We start from the raw sequence: 23,994 nt of genomic DNA, 5'->3' as shown, positions 1-23,994 counted from the left end.
TTTTCTTGAGGTACAGCTGGCCTGCATCACTAGGGGTATAAAATTGTAAATATAGTAACAATTCCTTTTAATTTTTAAAATAGATTTAAAATATGCTATTTGTTTTTGTGTTTTTCTTACTGGAGCCATAATTAAATTTTGAAAATTAAATTGATTATTTCATTGGGATTTGTTTCCCCTTCAGAAAGAGGGTATCTTAAAAATATAGTAATATTGTTTCTTTGATATGGAAGTAAAATAGAATGTGATATTCTCAAATTAATCCAAAGATAACAAAGTAGCTCTTTTTGTTTTAGTTCTTCATGTTGAACAGTCCTTATAAAAATATATGTCCTTCCTCTTGCCATGGGAAATATAGTAGACTTGGTATAATCATGTATTATTTTGAGAGTACTTTTTATTTTCTTAGAGTCATCAAGTATTATTGAATAATATTACAAGTGTAAAACATAAAAGTAAGTTAACTGGAATGCCTTATAGTTCCATAATCTAATTTGAAAACTTCTAGATTTATCTTAATAAATAAATAATATTTACATGTTGTGTATCCTAGACACAAAATGACTGGATATATTTCCTAGTGTATGCATAAAAGGATTTTCTTGACTTTTTCCCAGTAGTCAGTATGTGTAAGTTGAAAGGAAAAACTTCAAGTGTGAGGCATCCTTTTTATACATCAAAAGTTTAACTTAGAGTATAATGAAGTTTTCTATGAATATGTAACTATTTTTTAAAGGAGTGATTTTTGAGATAGGAAAAAAATCTCTGAAAATTTTGATCCAAGGATAAAATCACCTGGATTATTTGTTCTTTCTTTGTGATAGCACAATAAGAGAAATTCTGTCAGTAGACTATGATCAGTATCATCAGGGCTCCTATAATATTTAGCTCTTAGTATATTTTTAAGAATTGGTCATTAATCTTTATATTTTTATATTTCTGATGGATTTCCTCTATTTTTGCAAATAGGATGGAAAATGAAATGGATAAAAATAATAGCTAGTGTTTATTGAATGCTCATGTTGGGCTTTATATTTTAGGTCCTGTATTTGATTTATGCCATTTAATCTTCACAGTCTCCTCTGACACTATTATAGTCCTTGAGTTACTCTGGAGGAAACTGAATCTTGGAGAGGTCTGATGGCTTGTCTAAGGAAACAGTGAGTAACAGGTGGAGTGAGAACATGAGCCTAGGTCGTGTGGCCTCAGATCTTACATACTTGGACATACCCTGATGCCCATAGTTTGTGCTTACCTTCTTTTATTTCCCCTGTGTTCTCACCAGGTCTCTTCTTTCTTTCCTAAAAAAGCCTCCCCCTTGCGTCTTGAATTAGTTTACAGGCTAAAATAGCAGATGAAGCTAAAAAGTCTTTTTGACTTATAACAATTTCCTCCAGAATTATCTTGTTGAAAGTAAATAGTCCATCTGGCTTCATCTTTTCACAGAGCAAAACTCCTGAGTGAGCTTTGTGACTGATGCTGGCTACATTCCATGCAGTGCGCCTGTTGGCCCTAAGCAAGATGAGCACAATCTGTTTCTTCTATTTCTAATAAAGGAAGAGAGTGCCTTCATTTGCCTCTTTTTAATTCATGGCTTCAATTTTATGTCCTTCTTTCTCACAATGGCAACTTTCCTGCTGGTCCCCCCCCCCCTCCGCCCACATTCAGGTAAATTTGAAACTATGTAATAAATGCTTTTCAATACAAAGATACTACAATAAAATAACATTAAAACTTGCATTTTAAAACCATGCAAGAGGATGTTAGCTGTGTGACTCCTATTGATTAGTAGGTGCTGGAGGGGATGATTGAGAAAGCTGTATCTCTGCTGCTTGTTCTCTTGTTCTCTGAATAAATAGGAGTGTTTATCCTTCTGTGCCAGAGTCCACAGGAGTCCGACAGTCAACCTCTGCACAACCTGAGAGTTTACCTCTAAGTACCTTAATTTGGCACCTGAGTTTACTTCTAAGAAACAGCAGGGACTGTCTCTCTAGCCCTGATAATTACTTTCCTACAGGGCTGACTGAGGATAACAGAATGGAGATTTAAAAATTGAACCTGAATTCTCCCTGGCCAAGAAAATCATTTGATTCTTTCAGTGTCACAGAACAAATAAGAATGTTGTAAACCTCTTAAGGTAATAAATGCATTACTTTAATTTTTAATTTTCTTGTAGAACCAGCTTTTGAGAAGCCATCAGGCAGTGCTTGATGATGTCTTTCCATGACTGACAGCTGTTCTCCAAATCTTATTATTTTGATGGAAGAGATCCTAAAAGCCAGTTCCTGTCTAATATTGCTCACTAAAATATCAAGTCAGAAATAGGCTTATGTAGATTTTATGCTTCAGAACATATCTTCTTAAAGAGTTCTACCAGAGTCCACTTCATTAGGATTATACGTCTAATCAAAAGAGCTGGATTTCAGGTCCAGAATATTTGGACTGGCCTTGCCATATTAAATCTACATTTGTGAAATTAAAAGTGCAAATGATATTATGATATAACCATTTCTAAAAACAATATTCCAATAAAGCAAAAGGATTTTCACTGGAATTCTTTGAGGGGTAAAAAAGGGAGGGGGTAGTCTAAGAAAGGTCTGACTCCTCATCTCTTGCTCTTTTCTTCAACTGTTTCCAGGGTACCACTTGAAACAACCTACTCCTGTCTGTTTGGCATGAAGGCTGATGTAAAGGGCTTCTATCACATACATTTTTTAAAAAACCAGGAAGAGCCAATTTTTAGTACTTATTACTAAGGTTTCCCATTTTAACATGTAAAAAATTTTTTTGTGTATAAGGGGTAGCACATTTAAAAACTACAGCAAAGGAATATAGCCTACAAATAATGTGTAAGATACATTTTTACCTTTGAGAAGTAACATTTCTCAATATATTTTCTTTCAATATATATCAGTAAGATTGTTTGATTTAGTTTAAAACTGATTAATGAGAGAACTATATTTTGGAAATTTTTTATAATATAAAGTACAAAGTCCTAGAGTACATCCTGTAATCATCTTGGAGTACATGCTCTGTGCTAGATCCGACAAGGCCCATTTATATATAATAACTAACAGTTTTCAACTAATAGTTCTCATCATCCCTAATTTACAAATGAGTAAATCAAGACTTGTTTTTTTTTCCTACCTAGAACACATTTTTATTTATTAAAATATTTACAAAATATTATAACTGATTAAATTCCATAGCTGATTATACTTCAAGAAATCATGTTTAATCTGCATGTTTGGAACTCAATGCATTTCTGCTAAAAAATTTTTAAGGTATTTGGTTAGCAAAATATTCTAATGAACTTTGACATATAGCTTAAATATGATAAAAAGCTCCAGAATGGGCTGACACATTCATCTATCTAATTATTTTATAGGAAACTCAAAATAGAAGACTGAAACCAAGAATTTGGCTGTTGATGATGTAATTTCTGATGCTTAATCTTCTAAGGAATTTGGGGGATGGAGTGCCAGGGATTATATGGGGAGGGATATTGTAGATGCAAGGCCTTGGCTTCTTAGGAAGGTGAAGGCAGTTTGTTCATCCAGAGTACCACACTCCTATGGTCAACTTTCTGGCTACCACTTCCTGTAGAGCCTTGTGTCTGATGGCATAGATCCTCCTGGCCCAAGTGAATGGCATTTCTGAGGACTGTCATTGTCCTTACACTTTGCTCTCACTGTTTCACTCTTAGACATTCTGAGGGTACCAGGTCAAGAATGTATTCTAAGCCCCAAATTTATCCATCTCCTGCCCTGTCCCATCTTTCGATAAGGTCCTTAATTATGAAACAAATTCTCTTTCCTCCAACACTGGATCAAGTAAGGCGTCAACTGTGTGGTGCCACAGTGGTTCTAGCACCTGGGAGTATGCTAGCATTTAGTTGATTCTTGAAAATGTTGAACTCATGAAAAAATAACTGAACACAATTTAATAACGCCACATTTTTCCTCACATCTAAAACAGTGTCAATCCTGTAAAAATAAGCAAGGCGAAAAAATATTTGCTACCCATGGTGGGTATTCCAGACATCATAGTTCATAGTAGGGCTCTATCCACTGCTATCTATGTGACTGTGGGCTAGGATCTTTCATAAGTTCAGCCTCTTCATCTGGAAAGTGGGGTAATGTTACCTACTTCTTAGGAGGTCATCAGGATTAAATATGAAGAACCTGACACATAATTAAGCTAGACAGTTGTTGAATATGTGAAAGCCATGAAAAAACAAAGAATAGATTAGAACCGGCTTATGTTACATCTCATCTGCATAGCTCTACAGCTGACAATGTGTTCGTTTTTTTCTATTTCTTTATATTTGAGATATGTCTGTTTTTGTTTTACCTATGAATTTAAAATATAATTGAATAATACAGTTATAAGTTAAATATGAATAGAAATAAGAGGTTAAAGTCCAACTTGGTAAAAATAAGTTTTGTAATATAAATCTTTTACATGTGTTAAAGATTTTCTCTCTAACACCTTTCATTCATTTATTTCATTGTATTATACCTGCCTTTGTTAGAGACCTCAAATATAAGGGTCAGAAACATACTCTCAGTATTGCCTTTTAAATACAAACATTTAAGTTTTACTTTTTTAAGTACTAGGTAGGCTAGTACTAAAGGTGTTTTGCTGCAGCTGTATGGAAAGATTGAATGTGTCTTAGTAGACAAAATTTAAAATAAGATTTTCAAGTACTCAGCATCTAGAATGCTACAGAAACCTACAATAAAATCTTAAGTAAATATTCCAAACATTAATTGAAAGTTGGTTCATTTAATTTTTGCCTAAATGATTTTAAAACTTAGCTTTCAGCCTGCCTTTATGGTTAAATCAATGCCCTTAGATATCAATCAAACGTGTGCTTGCAGTGGAGCCTTTCTCTGACACTGATTCATTAGGAAAGCTCATTTAAGGAGTTAAACATCTCTCACTTGTCAACACTGAGGTAATTATACACTATTAATTCTCATGTCATTTCAAAAAGTGCTATTTTAAAACTATTCATTTCATCAGTCCCGAGAGCTGGGAAAAGGTAGACAGCCTGGTGTAAGCCAATTTAAGATGTGATTACATTGCTTTAGTCCTATAATGCGCGAATCAGAAAGTTGATTTAATACAGCTTTTGAAATGGTCCTTACTTCATTTTACGAGATGAATATGATTAGGCAACCTTGAGAGGACAAAGGAGTTGATGTAAAAGAAAGGAGCTTTAATTTATTCTGCCATTTGCAAAATCAAGGTGGTGGGTGGGGAGGGCTGAGGAAGAAAATCTGAAAATGGTAGTTTTCTTTGTTTGTATCTAAATGAAGCTCTGTGTGTATCTACTCTCTGCATATTAGTAGCAGAAAATTAGTTATTTAAACTTCCTTAACAATGATCATCAGTGAAGGAATTGGAATATGATTTTTTTCAAAGTGAAATTTTGTTGCTTAACTATTTAAAATTGCTTTCCAAGGAACAATTTTAAATAAACTGGAGACTCAATATTGTCATAACAGATATTTGGAAACACTTAAAGTTCATTAATAATGCAGGTTTTGCATAAGTGTTAATGGATAAAATTTTGGTTCCTAACGGTATTTTTGTTAATTTCTTGACCTTTGCAGAACAATTGCCAAATAATTTTTTACCTCTTGTTCTAAGGACACACCAGTTTACAGGTGGTTTTTAGTTCCACAAAGTCATTAAACTATAGTTTATACAGTTAAAATTGATTTGATTTGATTTTTAAGTGCATCATTCAATAGAAGATACATGGAAAGAGTTCATTTATTGGTAGAAAAGAACTGTTCCCTACAAATTTTCCTGAGTCCCATTGGTTTTATTTTGTTGGGTTTGTACACGTGTGTTTCTGTCTGGAAATGAGGAATTTTTGAAGTTATACTTTGGTTAACTCTAAAAGTTTAATGTTGATGACTTTATCAATGTGCTAAAGGTACAGTTCAGTTGCACATTACCTAAAAGAAGTGGTTACCTATTCATTATCTTGACTTCATGGGCTCTTACTACATTGTTTCAAGCCCTAAGTAATTTTAGTGGCCCAACTGGTGTGCAGAACTTTCATATGTTGATTGTTTTTTGTCACATTTAAAATGATTAATAGTTTATGAAGGTTACTGTTGTGATAGTGTTAATTCCAGTACTGACCATTAAGCCATTTTTTTTAAAAATGCATCTCAAATTAACAAATTGCTTACTTGCAATTCTACCAATTCCGACAACAATCCATTTCTGTCCTTAATTCTTGTCTTGTACAATAGTTAAATGAAGATTATGATGTAAGATTTTTTACAGTCCTTTATTATAATGTAGCTGTCTCATTAGAGAACTGCATTTTACAACAAATGGATAGTTATTTTTCTTTATTAAATAATGATCATATTGGATTTCAACTTTCTGAATAGTTGATAATAAAAAAATACTTCATAAGTTTAACTTTTATCTTAATTGATATTAGTGCTTTGATTTTAATGGTCAGCATCACAGATTCCTTTATTCAGCAAAGTTTTCTTGATCTCTGAGGGAAACCAGAAACTAGAGCTGAGTACTATATTTATAAACAAAAAGAATTTTAGACACAACTTTTGGTGTGTAGGAGCTGTTTTCATTTCTGTAAAGATAATTATTAGCAAAGAAAAAGCTACTACTGATTAGAATGATGGCTTACTCCCCAAAAGGATGAGCCTTTCATTGGACCTTGAAGGCTGTATAGCTACTTTGAATTGAATGAAGTGGAAAGAATAGGAATAAAGGTTATGCAGTGGTATAAACATCTGATGTTGAGAGATGGCTAGGACATGGGTTATTTTGAAGTGTAGAACTTTATAAGGAATCAAATTAGGGATTTAAAAAGACTGGGCAGAAGACAAGAAGAAAAGATGTTAACATTTAATATTTACTATTTATTGATCTTTTCTTGGATTATGAGAATTTTGTATTAATTTTCTATGTATATTCCTGTAGTTTGACATTGTGATTTCAATTTTGCAATCATGGAAGCCAGATCTTAGAGTCTTGCTAAAGGCCACTGAACTCTAATAACTGGGTAGAGCTATGGTGTGAATGTTCATGTCTGTGTGTGATGTGAGTCTCTGCAGCACCTGTCCTGTACTATAAACAGTAAGTTTCAGAGGGGATGATTTGCTTTTCATGTAGATTGCACATGCTCAGAACAGTTTTTCATTTCCTTTTCTTCTTCCCTAATCACTTGTTTCCAAATTATTTTTAGTAACTTAATCATTTCAGTCACTCGGAATTAAAAATATTGGAGTCATTTTTTAACTCTTAATTTTATTTAAAATATGATGTTTGAAAAAATATAAGGAGAAAAGAGCATAGATCATATATTTAAACCCTTGTTCTTAATTATCTGTAACTATGATAAGCCCAATTTGGTGGTCTCTAATGGTCTATATGTACTATTCATATTCCATAACTTATTAGGTGTTATTTCTTCATGGTTTTAGCATAGCATCTAGAAGGAAATAATCTAGTTATCTAATCTTAGCTTCATATATTGTGTCATAACTTGGTAAGTTTTCTTACATCCCTTTTTCAATTCTATGTTTCAGCATTAAATTATATAATGCTTTGGATTAACTTTTCCTGATTAGTGTTTTTTCTCTCCAAAAAATTATAGAAAGGAAAGGATGGTTTCAAAGGCAAAAGTGATTTTACATACTTCTTCAACATTATTCCCAAATTTTGGTCATAACCATAAGGTTAGTTACCTACCAGTCAGTATATATATGCTGAATTACTGTACCTGAAATGGTCTAAAACATGTTGATAGGTAACATAGCCATGATTTTATTTCTGTTTTCATAACTATATAAGTATAGCTAATACTGGTCTTTATCTAAACCGTGAGCCATTCATCGCAATACTTAATGTTTTCAAAATGATTTTAAAAAATGAGTTTAATGGAAAATGAAGAGCTCTTCAAAAAATGTTGAAGTACTGCTGTTTCAATGAACTCTATCTTTGGGTTTGGTTTTATGATTACCATTCTCTGATCAAGAAGCCATTTGTAATAATAGTCCAGATTCTAGAAGTCTCTTGGGGCTTAGTTAAATCACCCAGAATTTAAGGGATTATTTCTAAGAATTGGAGAATTTAGAGTATGCTAGAATTCACAATTTTCCCAAAGAAAATAACTGTACAACTTAGAGATATTTGAAAAACACTACTTGAAGTTCCTGGAATGTGAAGAGAAGCAAGAAAACTGGTAAGGTATGCACAGTAGCTTTGAGGAGGGAAGATGCAGAGCTATAAAATAAAATCTCTTTGTGCAAGGGGGTGGGGTACCTGTTGCCTAGTCATAGGGGCAAAACTCAGTCTTTCTGACTAGTGGAAGCACAACAGTTGAAGCCATTTGACTTTGGGACCCAGCATTCTTAGGGTTTGGCCCTGGTCCTCATACTCATGTGATGGTCCTGAGCTCCAGCAAGTACCATAGAATTACAAGCAGAAAGACAAAGAGAGAAGGTAAAGGCTACGTGGAAAAAGTAGCAAGCCAGCCTGTTCCTTGTAAAGGATTTTCTCCACAGCCCACCCTGTGACTTAGGTGTAAATTTCATGAAGAACTGTATCACTGAGTGAAGTTGGGAAATGTACTTTGTTTAAATTTAGGCACACTGCTATTGTCAATAATGTCAGGGTTCTATCAGTGAGGAGAAAGGGAAGAGAGGTATTGATTGCCTATGCAACCAGCAGAATCTGGCAGTGAATACAGATGGCTTGTATATGCTGATCCTCTTCTAGAAACTCTTGGCACAACTGCTGAGACTTTCAAGTAGGAAGGAAAAACATTCCATACACATTAGCACAGCCATTTACGTACCTTGTATAGGACTAAATATGTTAGGATCCCAAAGAATTTCCTATGATTGACATTTGAAAGGGAAATAAGTGAAGCAGCTTAATGTGGCATATATTGTACCATTTCTGTTTTTCACGGCTCATGAAGTATTGATGTGACTTCACTTCTTCCACTCTACACTCCTTACTCAGACTCTGACTTGAGAACATTACTTATCGAATTAAATTTAATAAGAAGAAATAAGGTGGTACCTGAGAATTTTTGTTTTTAATAAGCATTCCTTCCCCAAGAAATAATATTTTTAATTCATTGTTTAGTTATATAAAAATGTTTAGTTATATAAAATAAAATGTTTAGTTATGTAAAAATACATTCTATAAACTTAGTTAATAGGTTTTAAATTCTTTACAAAATTTGTACTTCAACAAAATCCTAGACTATTTTTCAAACAGATGATTACCAACTTTGGATGTCAGAGCTATGTTGAAGACCATGTAGAAATGTGTCTTTTAGCCTGTGACCTCCAAGAAGACAGACGTGTCTATTTCATGCCAGTATGTGGCATGGGGCCTATACACATGTTACCAAAGGACTTCTATTCAACTACTATTTTGATACAATTAAATTAATTTTTTCTTTACTTTCAATAAATTAACTTTCCTATGTCAATTACTTTGTGATAGAAGGATTTGGATTTCAACTTTTTTCCTTGCCTTGAAACACTATTGCTTTTTAAATTGTCAAATCTGTAAGTTATTTTAATTATTGTCTTTTGTTGTTTATGTACATCTGTTAAATTTTCTATTATAGAAAACATAAAACATTTTTACTATTGAAAACTTGAAGCTTATATAGAAATAGGAAGAATAGTACAATGAACTTTGCTATACTAATCATCCAGGTTTAACAGCCTCCTGTCTGACCTTTTTCCTCAATATCCACTCTCTGATTCCTCAGCAACTTAGTAACTTTAAAGAAAATATATTGATTCTGAATTGAACAAGCTATGAAGAAATTTATGAGACAATGGAATATATTTGACTGCTAATTTGATATTGAGGAAATATTATTAATATTTATAGGCATGATAATGATATTGTGGTATACTTTAATGAGTGGTTAACTTTTAGAGATACACTCTGAATTATTTATTGATGAAATAATATCCAAGGGTTTGCGTAAATTTTAATTTTAAAAGTCCTTCTTGTCACAAATCAGTTAAATAAATAATATAATGGAACTAGTACCTAATTTCCTCACAAGTCAATGAATGTTCCTTCACATGATCTTTCCCATCCCCAGTTGATGCCTAATCTGGGTTATTGGAACACATCGACCATTACAAAACCAAAAATTTCAAGAGAAAACTCACAAGCAAAGAAAGACATAAATTTCCTTCTCTTCTTGGTCACATGAGCATTGCATTTCCTCTTAGAGGCAGAAGTACATCTTCCATAGGGTTTAGACTTGAACTCCTGTCCTCAAATTCAAATATTTCTGTGATCTAGCACTCTTAATTAAATTTTTTTTCTAATTTTTAATGATATTTTGCAAACATTGCTACCAGCACATATTTTACCTTTTAATAATTTTTATCTTTGCCTTTTATTCATCATTTCTTTCTTTTTTTTTTTTTTTTTTGATATGTTTCCTGTGATCAGTTTGTGTAATAAAGCAGAGACAGTGGGAGATGGGCCTATGGGCACTGCTGGGGAAACCAAGGCTCTTCACATTCCCCTTTCCCTCCTTCCTCCTACTTGTCTGCAGGCTCACACCTCTCTAGGGAGGATTTCCAAAAACCACATCCCAGCCCACCAGGCATCCACCTCCAACAATTTAGAGTTGTTCATGGGGTGATGTGCACAGGTTGTGGGATTGTGCAACTGAAAAATACTCATGTCGCTTTTCTCATGCATGCAGTGGGTATGATTTATCTTTATATACCAACCAATCTTAGGTCTTGATTCCCACCATGGCCATCACTCAACTTTGATTACCTAAAATTTGTACTTGTCTAGCAACATTATTCTCATTTCTAAAAAGATTAATATGCAGATCTGACAGAGGGAGGAAATTATGTGGAGACCCAGTTAGTTTCTAGTAGCTTGGATTATTCATCATTTCCTAAGGAGACAGATGGGGAAGAGTGGACTTCCTGGGATGATGATGCCCCCACAAATGTAAACATTAAAGGAGGGAATAGAAATATGGTTCCATAACAAAATACTCTGGAACAACTAGAACCTGATTATTTTAATGACTTAACACCAACTATAATGAAAACTCAGAAAATTGTTATTAAGTGAGAATCATTAACTTTTTGCATCCCAGGTTTCTCTAGCAGATTATTAGCTACACAAGATATACCTTTTATTCATCAGTCTTCTGAATTAGGTGTTTGAGTACCTGGCAAGAAAATACCAATGTATGGGAAGAAGATGCAACCTGGCAATCAGAAGTTCTGAGGCAACAGAAAATAACAGAGAAGAGAGAGCAGTAAAACAACCAAAGAAGAAAATGGAAAAGAAAGCACAGAGGCTAATGAAGAAGGTAGAAAACAAAATCAGTTGAAACTTTCATAACAAATGCTCTTCAAATATTATATTACCACTAGGAGAAATATGAGTTTCACAATCCATGCAAGATTTTTATAGATTTAAGAGTATTTTCAGGTATAAGAACATTACTTGATTTTAATGCAATTATCATGCCATTTAGGACACCAGGATTCTCCCAAAATACCTTAAACTCTTAGAGATTGAGATTGAAAAGAACAAAAAAGACTCCTGAGAAATTATTTTCCTTAACGTGCATCAAATATAAGATAATTATTTGCTGTCAAGAAATTATTACAAATGGAATATACCAGTAACTCCTCCCAAACTAGTTTCTCTAAGTAAATAGATATAAATAATTTTAGGTGGAAATAAATTTTATGGAGAAAATAACTGCGGTTATTCTTTTTTTTCAATGTGCATAATTATGAAGTGAATCATTTTAATATCCTTTTGTTTCCATGTCTCTTTACCTAAATCAGACAAATTGTAATTAGAGCTTTAACTTTCTTATTTTTGTTTTCAGAAGCTGGTTGGTACAAATTTAATCTAATTTGAACTGGTATTGTTTATGTTTGATAGATTAAGGAATTTGATAATTTTTTTTCAAGAAAATGACACAAAGTGCCATAATATTATTTATAATAAATATTTTGTAAATCATTTTCTTTTGGATGGTGTTATAATGGTATGCATATTTATTATTTATATTGCATACATTAACATTGAAAATCAGCTTAAATGATAACACAAACAAAGCAGAGAGAATATTGCTGAATATTTTGTGCCAGGCACTGTGTAGTTAGATACTCATTTAATTTTCAGAGCAGTCATACATTCTTTCTGCTTTCACTGTATAATTAGTGAATCTTAGCCTCAGAGAGGTCAAAATTGCACCAAATAGCACTTAATGTGAGTTTAGCCAAGATTTGGACTCTTAACTCCAAATTCTATATAATTCTGATTCACTTTTTTTGGTGGGGGGTTGGATGGGTTCTTGCTATGTAGTTTAGGGTGACCTTGAACTCACTATGTAGCCCAGACTGGCCTCAAACTCATGGTGATCCTCCTGCTTCAGCTTCTCAAGTGCTGGGATTACAGGCGTATGCCACTACACCTGGCAAATTTACCATATTTTGTTGTCAATAATTTTTATCTTCTTATATATTACTTGAAGCTTCTTTATGTTGCATACTTATAACTTATGTTTTCAGCCCAGGAAAAATTATGTATTATTATCTATCTCAGATTTAGAAATATTTTCCTAAGTTATGAAAGACTATTGAGGAGGCTCTCAAAACTTAACTTTTACTTTATTCTACTTACATGTATGTACAGTGTGTCAAGATACTCAAAAATCTATTTCCACTGGTCAGAAATTACATTGAGCAGTACAATTTTAAGAGTTTTAAGAAAAACCTCTTACTGAATTGGTAGAACAATGAATGATAAAAATACACTATAAATAAATATATTGAATGATTTTGCAATCTTAACTTTGCAAAGAAAGTCACACCTTGAAATTTTTGAATGGAGCTATAAATTTAGTTCTATTTCCATGGCAATAATGTTTAATATAACTCTTAAATTTTGAAATTTTAGATATTTTAAATGATATGGTGGCATTAATGAGAGCAACCAATCTTGAGAGTGCATTTATCTTAGATTATGAAATAATGCTTGTTACAGCTTCAATTTCTGTGACCAAGAAATATTGATGCACTAATTTTCTGAGTTAAAAACTTTCTTTTTATGTTTTTGTCCTTGCTTAAATGGGCAAATACAGGCTGAATGTCTTGGAGAATACAGTACTTTCAGGAAATGACACAAAATATTGATTTACTTTATTCTTATTCCCTCAAGCAGAACAGCCATAAAATATGTTCAATTTCTTCTCATTTTTATCTGCAGATTACATTGACTTGTAGTGCAGATGACAGGTGTGGACATGATCGGAACATATTGACATTTACTAGGATTTGACTTCAAAGCTTTAGAGATGAAAAGTCTACTGAGAAATTCACCTAGAGCTTTTTTTTTCCCATCTAATTACTGTGGTGCTAAATTTTGCTACTTGAAGACATGAATATAGATTTGATGTAGAAAACTAGTCACAGACAATTCTTGTTGGATTGTAAGTTCAATGAGAAGTTTAGTGGAAGTCAGTACAAAACTGCTTTGGAACTATTTTGGAAAACTTAAACTATTAAGAATATAGTTAAGAGGGCTGGGGATTTAGCTCAGTGATTTTGCTGCCCTCCGCATAAGTGCAAGGACCCGAGTTTGATCCCTGGTACAAAAAAAAAAAAAGAATATAATTAAGATGAAACATTTCAAAAACTATATTCTTAAGCAAAAATATATTCAAATTGAATTAAATAATTCCATGTAAGATACTGCTCTTTTTAGAGTATGAAAGGTTAACTCAATTTTGTATAATTTTCATCTCTTCTTCAGTTAAATATAGCTACCTGAATTCTTTCAGGACTATAATGTCTCTTTAGAAATGACTTACTTGATTTTGAATAAGCTTGGGAGTCTCTAAGCTTGAAGTTGCCTGTCTGCTCATTTGCCATTGCTCATTAGAGAATTTGTGCAAATAGACTTCCTAAGGATTGCCATAAAACACATACATCAGGTATGCTTATTCTTCATATTTAGTTCTGCTTTTTAAGGCTCTTGTTATGCTGGATATCCATGATTATCACCCTTATGACTGGCATGTAGAACAAGAGATGTGATTGTGATTAATCTACTGATTGCAGCTATTGACAGAAATGCCTACAGTACACTGTATTTCCTCTTCTATGTCTAAATACCAAGTTTCTCCGATATTTATTTCTGTAGCTGTGCAAAGTTAACAAGCACAAATTATTTAGAGTGTATTCCTTAACATATGTGTATCACATTAAAAATCATGTCCAAGTTGAGTTACCTGACTTATCCCTAATTTACCTCCTGCTTGAATGGCTCTATATCACTCACTGGGTACCTCTTCAAATGGCTTTGCAAAAGAGGCTGCAATTAAACTCTTACTACGTACAAGAGTTGCAGTTGACATTCAAGATGGTGAATTTGAATATTTTGATGAGTTTGTGTATAAGTAACAGTAGTTTCTTGAAAGCAATAGAAAGGTAATTATTGGTGTCTCATATTATGATGATAGAAACATTGACCTTAAAGGATGAATAATTCTCCTTTTTCAACTTAGATTTCTTTAATGCATTTAGTGAAGGAGAGATCATATATGGTGACTACATTCAATAATGTCCTCACTTCATGTCTGTTATGTCTATTACAGACAGATCTCAGTACAGCTTACTTACTGGTTATTGTCAGTCCAAAATCATGTTAAGAGACAAATGTTAGAAAATCTTCCTTTATTGTTAAAAGTAGAACAACATCCTTCTTTGTCTCTTACACCTTTATAATAAGTATTTGGATAGATTACTGTCTTGTCTCTACTAATGATACATTAAAAGTGGCAGATATTATAAGGTGATAGAAGGGAAAAGAAGAATTAGAAAAAAAGGCAAAATGACTACTTCAGACAGGACTTTGTGGAGTACATATATTTTACAGGGATGAATTTGGGAGATATCTTAATCTGTTACCTGAAGAATGATTATCAGAAGTAATCTGAAAATGATTTATTTTCAGTTGGTTAATCTCATTTATTTAAAGTTGATTGCATAATTGGCTTCAATTTTACAAAGTTCTTTTTTATATTTTGATACAAATTATGTGAGCTTATTCTTTCTCTTTTATTGTTAAATTCTTTTATTGGTACATTTTAGGTATACAACACAATTACATTTCTCATTGGGAATTGTACCTTTACATAATGCATCTTGGTTCTTATTTTTTCCCCATTCCTAGCCCTCCCTTCACCCCCTCCACCCTTTCCTATTTACAAAGACTTTATTTCCATTTTTTCCATTTCTCATCATTTTGCCTTTCCCTTCTTTCCTTTCCCCTGCCCCTCCCACTAACCCTACCCCTTTGGACCTCTTCTTCCTATTTTGCATTATAGACTATTCATTCTAATCATTGGTACATTTTAGGTATACAATATAATGACGTTCATCATTGGAAATTTGCACCTTTACATAATCTCTCTTGGTTCTTACTTTTCACCCTTGCCCAGCCCTCCCTTCAACCCCTCCATTCCTCCCTATTTACAAAGATTTTGTTCCTATTTTTCCATTTTCTCATATTAATCCCATTCCCTTCTATCCTTTCCCCTAGCCCTCCCACTTCCTTCCCCTTTGCCCCTTTTCTTCCTATTTCACATTACCTATTATACATTTAGTCCTTATTTACACTTTCAGTTTCTCACACCAGAGAAACTATTTGGTATTTACATATGTGTGTCCTATTTATTTCACTTAAGAGTATCGCCTCAATGTGCATCCACTTAGCTATAAATGTCTCTAATTTCTCATTTTTTATGGCTGAGTAGTACTCCATTTTATAAAAAAACCACATTTTCTTGATCCAGTCTCCAGTTGATGGGCATTTGGGCTCTTTCCAAGTTTTAGCTATTACAAACTGTGCTGCTATGAACATGGGTCCACATATATCACTGTGGTATGATACTTTTATTTCTTTGGGGAAGATCCCCAGCAGTGGAATAGCGGGCTCAAATGGGACTTCCAGTCCTAGTTCTTTGAGGTATCTCCATACTGATTTCCACAGTGCTTGCACCAGTCTACACTCCCACCAGCAGTGGAGCAGGGTTCCTCTTCCCCCACAGCCATGCCAGCATTTGTTATTGGTTGATTCCATGTTAGCAGCCATTCTTTCTGAAGTGAGGTGAAATCTCAGTGTTGTTTTCATTGGCATTTCTCGAATGACCAGTGATGTTGAACATTTTTTCATGTATTTATTTGCTATTTCTACTTCTTTGTGTGAGAAATGTCTGTTCATTTCAGATGCCCATTTTCGGATTGGGTCTTTAAATTTGGGAGGTCTGATCTTTTTAAGTTCTTTATAGATTCGAGATAGTAGACCTTTGTCTGAAGAAGAGCAGGTGAAGATTTTTTCCCACATTGTGGGTTGTCTCTTGACACTGTTGGTGGTTTCTCTTGCTGTGCAGAAACTTTTTAGTAACAGGAGATCCCACTTGTTGATTGTTTGTGCTAGTTCACGGGCAACTGAGGTTTTGTTCATAAAATCTTTTCCTACACCGATGTCTTCAAGAGTTCTACCTAACCTCTGTTCCAACTGGTTCAGAGTTTCTATTTTAATATTTAGATCTTCAATCCATTTTCATTTTAGTTTAGTGCATGGTGAGAGATATAGGTCTAGTTTTAATCTTTGGCAAGTTGAAGCCCAATTTTTCCAGCACCATTTATTAAAGAGGCTATCTTTCCTCCAGTGAGGGTGTTTGGCTCCTTTGTCGAAGATGAGATGGCTGAGTGTGTCTGGTGTTGTTTCTGCATCTTCTAATCTGTTCCACTGGTCCTCAGCCCTGTTTGTTTGCCAGTACCATGCTGTTTTTATCACAGTAGCTTTGTAGTATAGTTGCAGGTTGGGGATTGTGATACCCCCTGCCATGTCTCTATTACCTAGAATTGCTTTAGCTATTCTGGGTCTCTTCTTGTTCCAAATGAATTTTTGGATTGTTTTCTCAAGGTCCATGAAGTATGCTGCTGGGATCTCAATTGGAATTGCATTAAATCTATATAGCAGTCTTGGAAGTATGGCCATTTTCACTCTATTAATCCTTCCTACCCAGGAGCAGGGGATGTCTGTCCATTTTATGATATCATCTTCAATCTCTCTTTTCAGAGTGCCATAGTTTTCAGAGAAGAGGTCTTTGATTTCTTTCGTTAGGATGATTCCTAGGTATTTCAGTTTTTTGGATGCTATTGTGAAAGGAATTATTTGCCCTATTTCTCTCTCAGTGAGTCTGTCATTGGTGTAGAGGAAAGCTATTGATTTTTGTGTGTTGACCTTGTAACCAGCTACTTGACTGAATTTGGTTATTAAGTCTAGAAGACTTTTGGTGGAGCTCTTGGGGTCTTTTAGATCGAGTATCATGTCATCTGCAAATAATGACAATTTGACTTCTTCATTTCCTATCTTTATTCTTTTTATTTCTTTCTCTTGTCTAATTGCCATGGCTAATGTTTCCAGAACTGTATTGAACAAGAGTGGTGATAGGGGACATCCTTGTCTTGTTCCTGATTTGAGTGTGAAGGATTTCAGTTTCTGATCATTTAGTATGGTATTGCCTGTTGGTTTTTCATAGATGGCCTCTATCAGTTTGAGGTAGAGACCATCTATTCCAATTTTTTCTAGGGTTTTTATCATAAATGCATGTTGGATTTTGTCAAATGCTTTTTCTGCATCTATGGAGATAATCATATGGTTTTTGTCCTTGGCTCTATTGATATAGTGTATTACATTGATTGATTTTCTTATATTGAACCATCCCTGCATCCCTGGGATGAATCCCCCTTGATCAGGGTGATCTTCTTGATGAGCTTCTCCATTCTGTTTGCCAGTATCTTATTAAGGATTTTTGCATCTATGTTCATTAGTGAGATTGGCCTATAGTTCTCTTTTTCAGTTGGGTCTTTCTCTGCTTTGGGAATCAAGGCGATGCTTGCTTCCAGGAATGAATTTGGGAGTATTGCTTCTCTTTCAATTTCATTGAAGAGTTTAAACAGTAGTGGCAGCAGTTCCTTTCTAAATTTGTTGTAGAATTCAGCAGTGAAGCCATCAGGGCCCAGGCTTTTCTTAGTTGATAAGTTTTTAATTACATTTCCAATTTCATTGGCTGATATTGGGTTGTTCAGAATTTTTAGGTCTTCTTCATTCAACTTTGGTAATTCATATGTATCTAGGAATCTGTCCATTTCTTCTGTGTGGTTCATCTTATTGGCATATAGGTTCTTGAAGTAGGTATTGATGATCCTCTGAATTTTTGCTGGGTCTTTTGTAATTTCACCCTTTTCATTCCTAATTGCATGGATTTGGGCCTTTTCTTTCCTTTTTCTGAGAAGGTTGGCTAAAGGTTTATCAATTTTGTTGATTCTTTTGAAGAACCAACTCCTGGCTTCATTGATTTTTTTGTATCATTCTCTTAGTCTCCATTGCATTGATTTCTCCTCTGATCTTTATAATTTCCTCCCTTGTATGAGCTCTGGGGTTGTCCTGCTCTTCTTTTTCTAGAAGCTTGAGGTTCAGCATCAGGTTGTTTAATTGGGCTCGTTCTGTTTTCCTAATATGCATATTCATTGCTATAAATTTCCCTTGTAAGACTGCTTTCATTGTGTCCCATAGAGTCCAATATGTTGTATTGTCATTGTCATTTAATTGAAGGAACTGTCTGATTTCTTCTTTAATTTCCTCTGTTGCTCACTGGTTATTCAGAAGTGTGTTGTTCAATTTCCACGTGTTTATGAACTTTTTTGAGTTTCTTTTGCTATGGATCTCCAATTTCATTGCACTATGGTCTGATAATATACAGGGGATAACTTCAATTCCTTTGCACTTACTTCAACATGTTCTGTGTGTGAGTATGTGGTCTATTTTTGAGAATGACCCATGTGCAGCTGAGAAGAATGTGGATTCTGATGTTGTGGGGTGGAAGACTCTGTAAACATCTGTTAAGTTCATTTCTTCAAGAGTTCGATTGAGTTCTAGTATTTCATTAGTTATTTTTAGTCTAGTTGATCCATCTATTTGTGACAGTGGGGTGTTGAGGTCCCCCACTACAATTGTATTAGTGCATATATGACTTTTCATGTCCCTTAGTATTAGTTTTATATAGTTGGGTGCACTAGTGTTTGGTGCATAGATATTTCTGATTGTCATCTCTTCCTCTTGGATTCTTCCCTTTACAAGGATGTAGTGTCCTTCTTCATCTCTCTTAATCAGTGTTGGTTTGAAGTCTACTTGATCTGCCAAGAGGATAGCTACTCCTGCTTTTTTTCGGGTTCCCATCACATGGAATATTGTTTTCCACCCTTTAACTTTCAGTCTATGAGTTTCCTTTTGAATTAAATGTGTTTCTTGTATGCAGCATATTGTTGGATTTTACTTCTTGACCCATTCTTCCAGTCTATTTCTTTTGATTGGTGAATTGAGACCATTAACGTTGATGGTTATAACTGAAAGGTACTGACTTGTCATTGCCATGACTTTTTCTTTTTGTTGGGTTCTCCCCCTTTACATTTAATTTCTTGTCATGCCAGATGGATTCATTGTGCTTTGCTTCCTGGGGTTGTGATCCTCAATGTTTGTTCCTAGGATATTGTGTAGAATTCTTTGGAGTGCTGGTTTGGTAGTCACAAAGTTCCTAAGGTGCTCTTTTCATGAAAGTATCTTATTTTTCCATCCATTTTGAAAGAGAGTTTTTCAGGGTACATCAATCTGGGTTGGAGGCTGTTTTCTTTTAGGGCTTGGAATATGTCACTCCAAGCTCTTCTTGCCTTGATGGTTTGTGTTGAGAAGTCTGCTGTGATTCTGCTGGGCTTTCCTTTGTATGTGATTTGTTTCCTTTCTCTGACTGCTTGGAGAACTTTGTTCTTCTGTTGTGTTTCTGGAATCTTAACAATTATATGCCTATGTGTAGATTTTTTTTGATCAAGGCTATTTGGAGTCCTATATGCCTCACTTATCTGTATGTCAAGCTCTTTTGCCCTGCTTGGGAAGTTTTCTGCCATTATTTCTGTGAAGAGATCTTTTATGTCATCTGCACTCTCTCCTGTTTCTTCTTTGACTCCAATCAGTCTTATGTTGTTCTTCTTTGCATTGTGTAGCAGCTGCTGGATTGATTTCTCATGTTCCCTTATAATTTTGAAGTAATTTTTCTTTTCTTGGTCATTAATTGCAATCTTATCTTCTATATCTGAAATTCTGTCCTCACATTGGCTCATTCTGCTGTGTAGACTTTCAATGGAGTTTTTCATGTCCTGGAAATCTATTTGCATCTGTTTTATGGATTCCATTTGTTTCTTATGTTGGGATTCCATCATGTTCCTGAGCTCCTCTCTAGATTTACTAACCGTGTCTTGCACAAGGAACACAATTTCTCCTGTTATCTGAGAAATTATTTCTGATTTCATTTTTTCCAGATCCCCTTTTGTTGCCAGTTCAGTGGGTCCAGGTGGTTGAGTATCAGAGTGTTCTATCTTATTTCCCTTAGGCATTGCTGTAGGTGATCTGAAAGTCTGGCCTTGAGACTTATTTACGTGTTTTCTCATTTCAATTGGGGGGGTGGTGCTGTTGGCGCCTGCATGGATTACCTCCTCTGAGCTGGGAGAGGAGGGATAGGGGCCGGGAGCAGCAGCAGGGATGGTGGCCCAAAAGCCCTTTCCTGTGGGCTAGGAGCAGCGGGAGGGATGGTGGCCGGGAAGCCCCTTCCTCTGAACCAGGAGCAGTGGGAAGGTGGCTCAGAAGCCCCTACCTCTGCGCCAGGATTGGCGGGACTCAGTACCGTGGTCTGGTGGTCTGGTGTCCTCTGCGTCTTTGTAGTGTGGAACCAAGTGGGGCTGTACGGGGTGGGGTGGGGGGTCCAGTCTATTGTTGCCATGGCACGGGCTGATTGGGTGTGTTCCGCATGACTCGAGCTTATTCTTTCTGCTGACATCTAGAAACTGATTAAATTTAAGGGATTCAGTGTAGGTACAGACAGAGTATCCATGACCAAGGAATCAAATAATAAGTCTTATTGGAAACTACATATCTAAGGAGAAAAGGTAATCTCGTCATTGGGGCAGCCACGATCACCTTTAAGTTCATTGATTTACTAAAAAGATTTACAGAACTCTTGGATACTCATAGTTGTAGTTTATTATAGCCCAATGATACAGATTAAAATCAGCAAAGGTAAAAGGAGTATAAGACAGAGCCAGGAAGAGACCAGGTGTGAAGTTCCAGGTATCCTCCCCCAGTGTATTTATATGAACAGTGCTTTATTCTCCTAGCATTGATTTGTGGCAACAGATATGGAGTGTTGCAAAGCAGGGCCTCAGCAATCACCGAGCCTTGGTGTCCAGAGATTTTATTGAGAATTTGGCCTCCTAGACATGGAACACCTGTGTAGATCATTTAGTTGTTTATTATCTATCCCCTACAGAGCTCAAACTGATATAGTATGGCCCAGGGTCCCAGGTGAACAAAAATATGTTTCCCATGAATTAAATTATTAGCATAAACTTTCTGGTGTAGCCAAAGTCCCTTTTATTTAAGGTGATTTTCTGTTTGTTTTGAAATAGCTCGATACCAACATACATGATGATAACATTACTATTGAAAATCCTATTTTTTATAAGAATATGCCCTTCATAACTAAAGCTATTAACTATAACATGAAGCCATCTTTCAATGCAAAGAGTGAGGTCTCTTTTAACAGTTATTTTTTAGACCTTTTCCTATTTCAAATTATCATTTTAATCCTTATTTACACTTTCAGTTTCTTACACTAGAGAAACTATTCGGTATTTACACGTGTGTCCTATTTATTTCACTTAAGAGTATGGCCTCAATATGCGTCCATTTAGCTATAAATGTTTCTAGCTTCTCGTTCTTTATGACTGAGTAGTATTCCATTTTATTAAAAAACCACATCTTCTTTATCTATTTTCCAGTTGACGGGCACTTGGGCTGTTTCCAAGCCTTAGCTATTACAAACTGTCCTGCTATAAACATGGGTGCACATATATCGCTGTGGTATGATTCTTGTAATTCTTTGGGGAAGATCCCCAGCAGTGGAATAGCGGGGTCAAATGGGACCTCTATCCCTAGTTCTCTGAGGCATCTCCATATTGATTTCCACAGTGGTCGCCCCAGTCTGCACTCCCACCAAAAAAGGAGAAGTTTCAATGAAGAATAACTCAAGTTTTTTTCCAAGGATCTTTTAAGTTCTAGATTTGTTTTTATTATAAAGAATTCCACTAGCAAGGAAGAAATGAAGTTGAACATCTGATTTGATATAGGAATCTTAATGGAACCAGAGACTCTGAAAATGTGCTTTTCAAGTAAGGGATGAAATGACAGATTATAGAATCACCTTTGTTTCCATTTGACCTGCTAAATATTGAGCACCCTAGCGTTATCTGTTAGCTACTATTACTAGGAATTTTCCTCAATTTTTCACTTGTCTTAAAGTTTTTCTTAATGCTTGAGACTTTTCTCAGTGGTAACTGAATTAGGGCATGTAATTCATGCAATGATTTTGCTGGTGGGTTTCTGTTTATTTTATATGTGGAAAATGTAAGCTGTCCTCTTCAAAATTGACTTGAGTCCTGCTAAGAAATGAAAGCCACTCTTTCCTGCATGATGCTCTTCAGTGGAGTAAACCAATAGCGCTTCTAAGTAAGAGATAATGACTGTCAACCACGAGAGCATGGCTCTGAAGGCAGATTGCAGTAGCAGCTTCATTAGTCAAGCTGTATATCTGGGCAGATTACTTAACCATTGTATGCCTATGTAGCTTCCTGTCTGTGAAAGGTAATAATGGTACCTGCCCCATACAGTTGGTTTGATATGTGTGTTAACTTATGTGTATTAACACATTCAAAGTGCTTAGAATGGCACCTGGAAGGTAGTACTCAGTAAGTTATAGGTGTTATTATTCTAGAATAGTAGAACAAGGTTATTTTCTACTGATTTTCTCAAAGTTCAAACTTGACTTACACCTTGATGTAGATTGGAGTACATTCAAAACCATATCAATGTATTTCTTTAAGTATATCTTCAAGAAAACAAATGCTGTGTTTCAACCATTATGAATATCTTCCATTTGGAATCCTATTCTGAGTCCTCATGTGCCCAGAATAAAATAGTATTCTACCATGATTTATGCCATGAATTTGAAATTGACCAACCACCATAGTATGTTCTATTGGTTTTGTCTTGTTTTTAAGATCTTTTTATATAGGACACATGGTCATGGGCCAGAGTGTTTGCTAAGATCTGGTATCTTATACTCAGGCTAATTCACCCCTTTAGGCTTATAAGCTCATGACCCCAGTTACTTAAGATGAAATATATGAAGTATTTGCCCTAAATTTCACCCAGGAGGTTTGTATATATTGAGAAGTTTCATAAAAGATGGTATTCTTTTTTCTGGATAGTCCTGTGCTCTTAGTAATAAAGACTAAGGACTTTTTTTTTTTGGTTCCGGGGATCAGACTCGGACCTTGCACTTGTGAGGCGGGCGGTAGAACCACTGAGCTAAATCCCCGGCCCGGGACTAAGGACTTTTGATAAGTAAAATGCTAGAACCTAAAAGTAAATGGCATATTCTTGTCAGAAAGTTTAGTTTGAGGAACTATTTCAATAAACAGAGGGCATAGTTATATATAATAGCACTGGCTACTTCAACATGTAACAGAATGAAATTATTTTAAAAGGATTTGTGTTAATTCAACTGATAATAATTCTAAAATTGATTGAAAGAATCCTAACAAGCAGCATGTGGGCATAGCTGAAGAAGGCTAAGCATTTTTTTATGTTATGGAGTTTGGAGCTCTTTTTTTTTTTTTTTTCTTTTTGGTACAGGGGATCGAACTCAGGTCCTTGTGCTTGTGTGCCCACAAATTTATAAGAGGCTTCTTCTTGTTTGATTTGTGCATTGTTTATCTG

General features: G+C 34.8%; 1 protein-coding gene and 1 pseudogene across 3 annotated transcripts in view; both read left to right on the top strand.

Moving 5' to 3' along the window:
- Prkn (parkin RBR E3 ubiquitin protein ligase) overlaps positions 1–23,994 on the top strand; it is a 1,513,344-nt gene that overhangs the window by 21,489 nt on the left and 1,467,861 nt on the right. The window lies entirely within an intron of this gene.
- The window catches only part of LOC147825038 (receptor-binding cancer antigen expressed on SiSo cells pseudogene), a 36,099-nt pseudogene extending 12,105 nt beyond the window's left edge, over positions 1–23,994 (top strand). The window contains exon 1 of the transcript XR_015441584.1: positions 1–23,994. This exon is cut by the window's left edge and continues 12,105 nt beyond it. The product of XR_015441584.1 is annotated as a receptor-binding cancer antigen expressed on SiSo cells pseudogene (transcript).

The sequence above is a fragment of the Heterocephalus glaber genome, unplaced genomic scaffold (genome assembly GCF_053883595.1).
Source record: "Heterocephalus glaber isolate CG9 unplaced genomic scaffold, H.glaber_assembly_v1.0 deba00001523, whole genome shotgun sequence".
In the NCBI taxonomy this organism is placed as follows: Eukaryota; Metazoa; Chordata; class Mammalia; order Rodentia; family Bathyergidae; genus Heterocephalus; species Heterocephalus glaber.
Note: the sequence above shows the minus strand (reverse complement) of the source record. Positions and strands in the feature narration are given on the sequence as shown.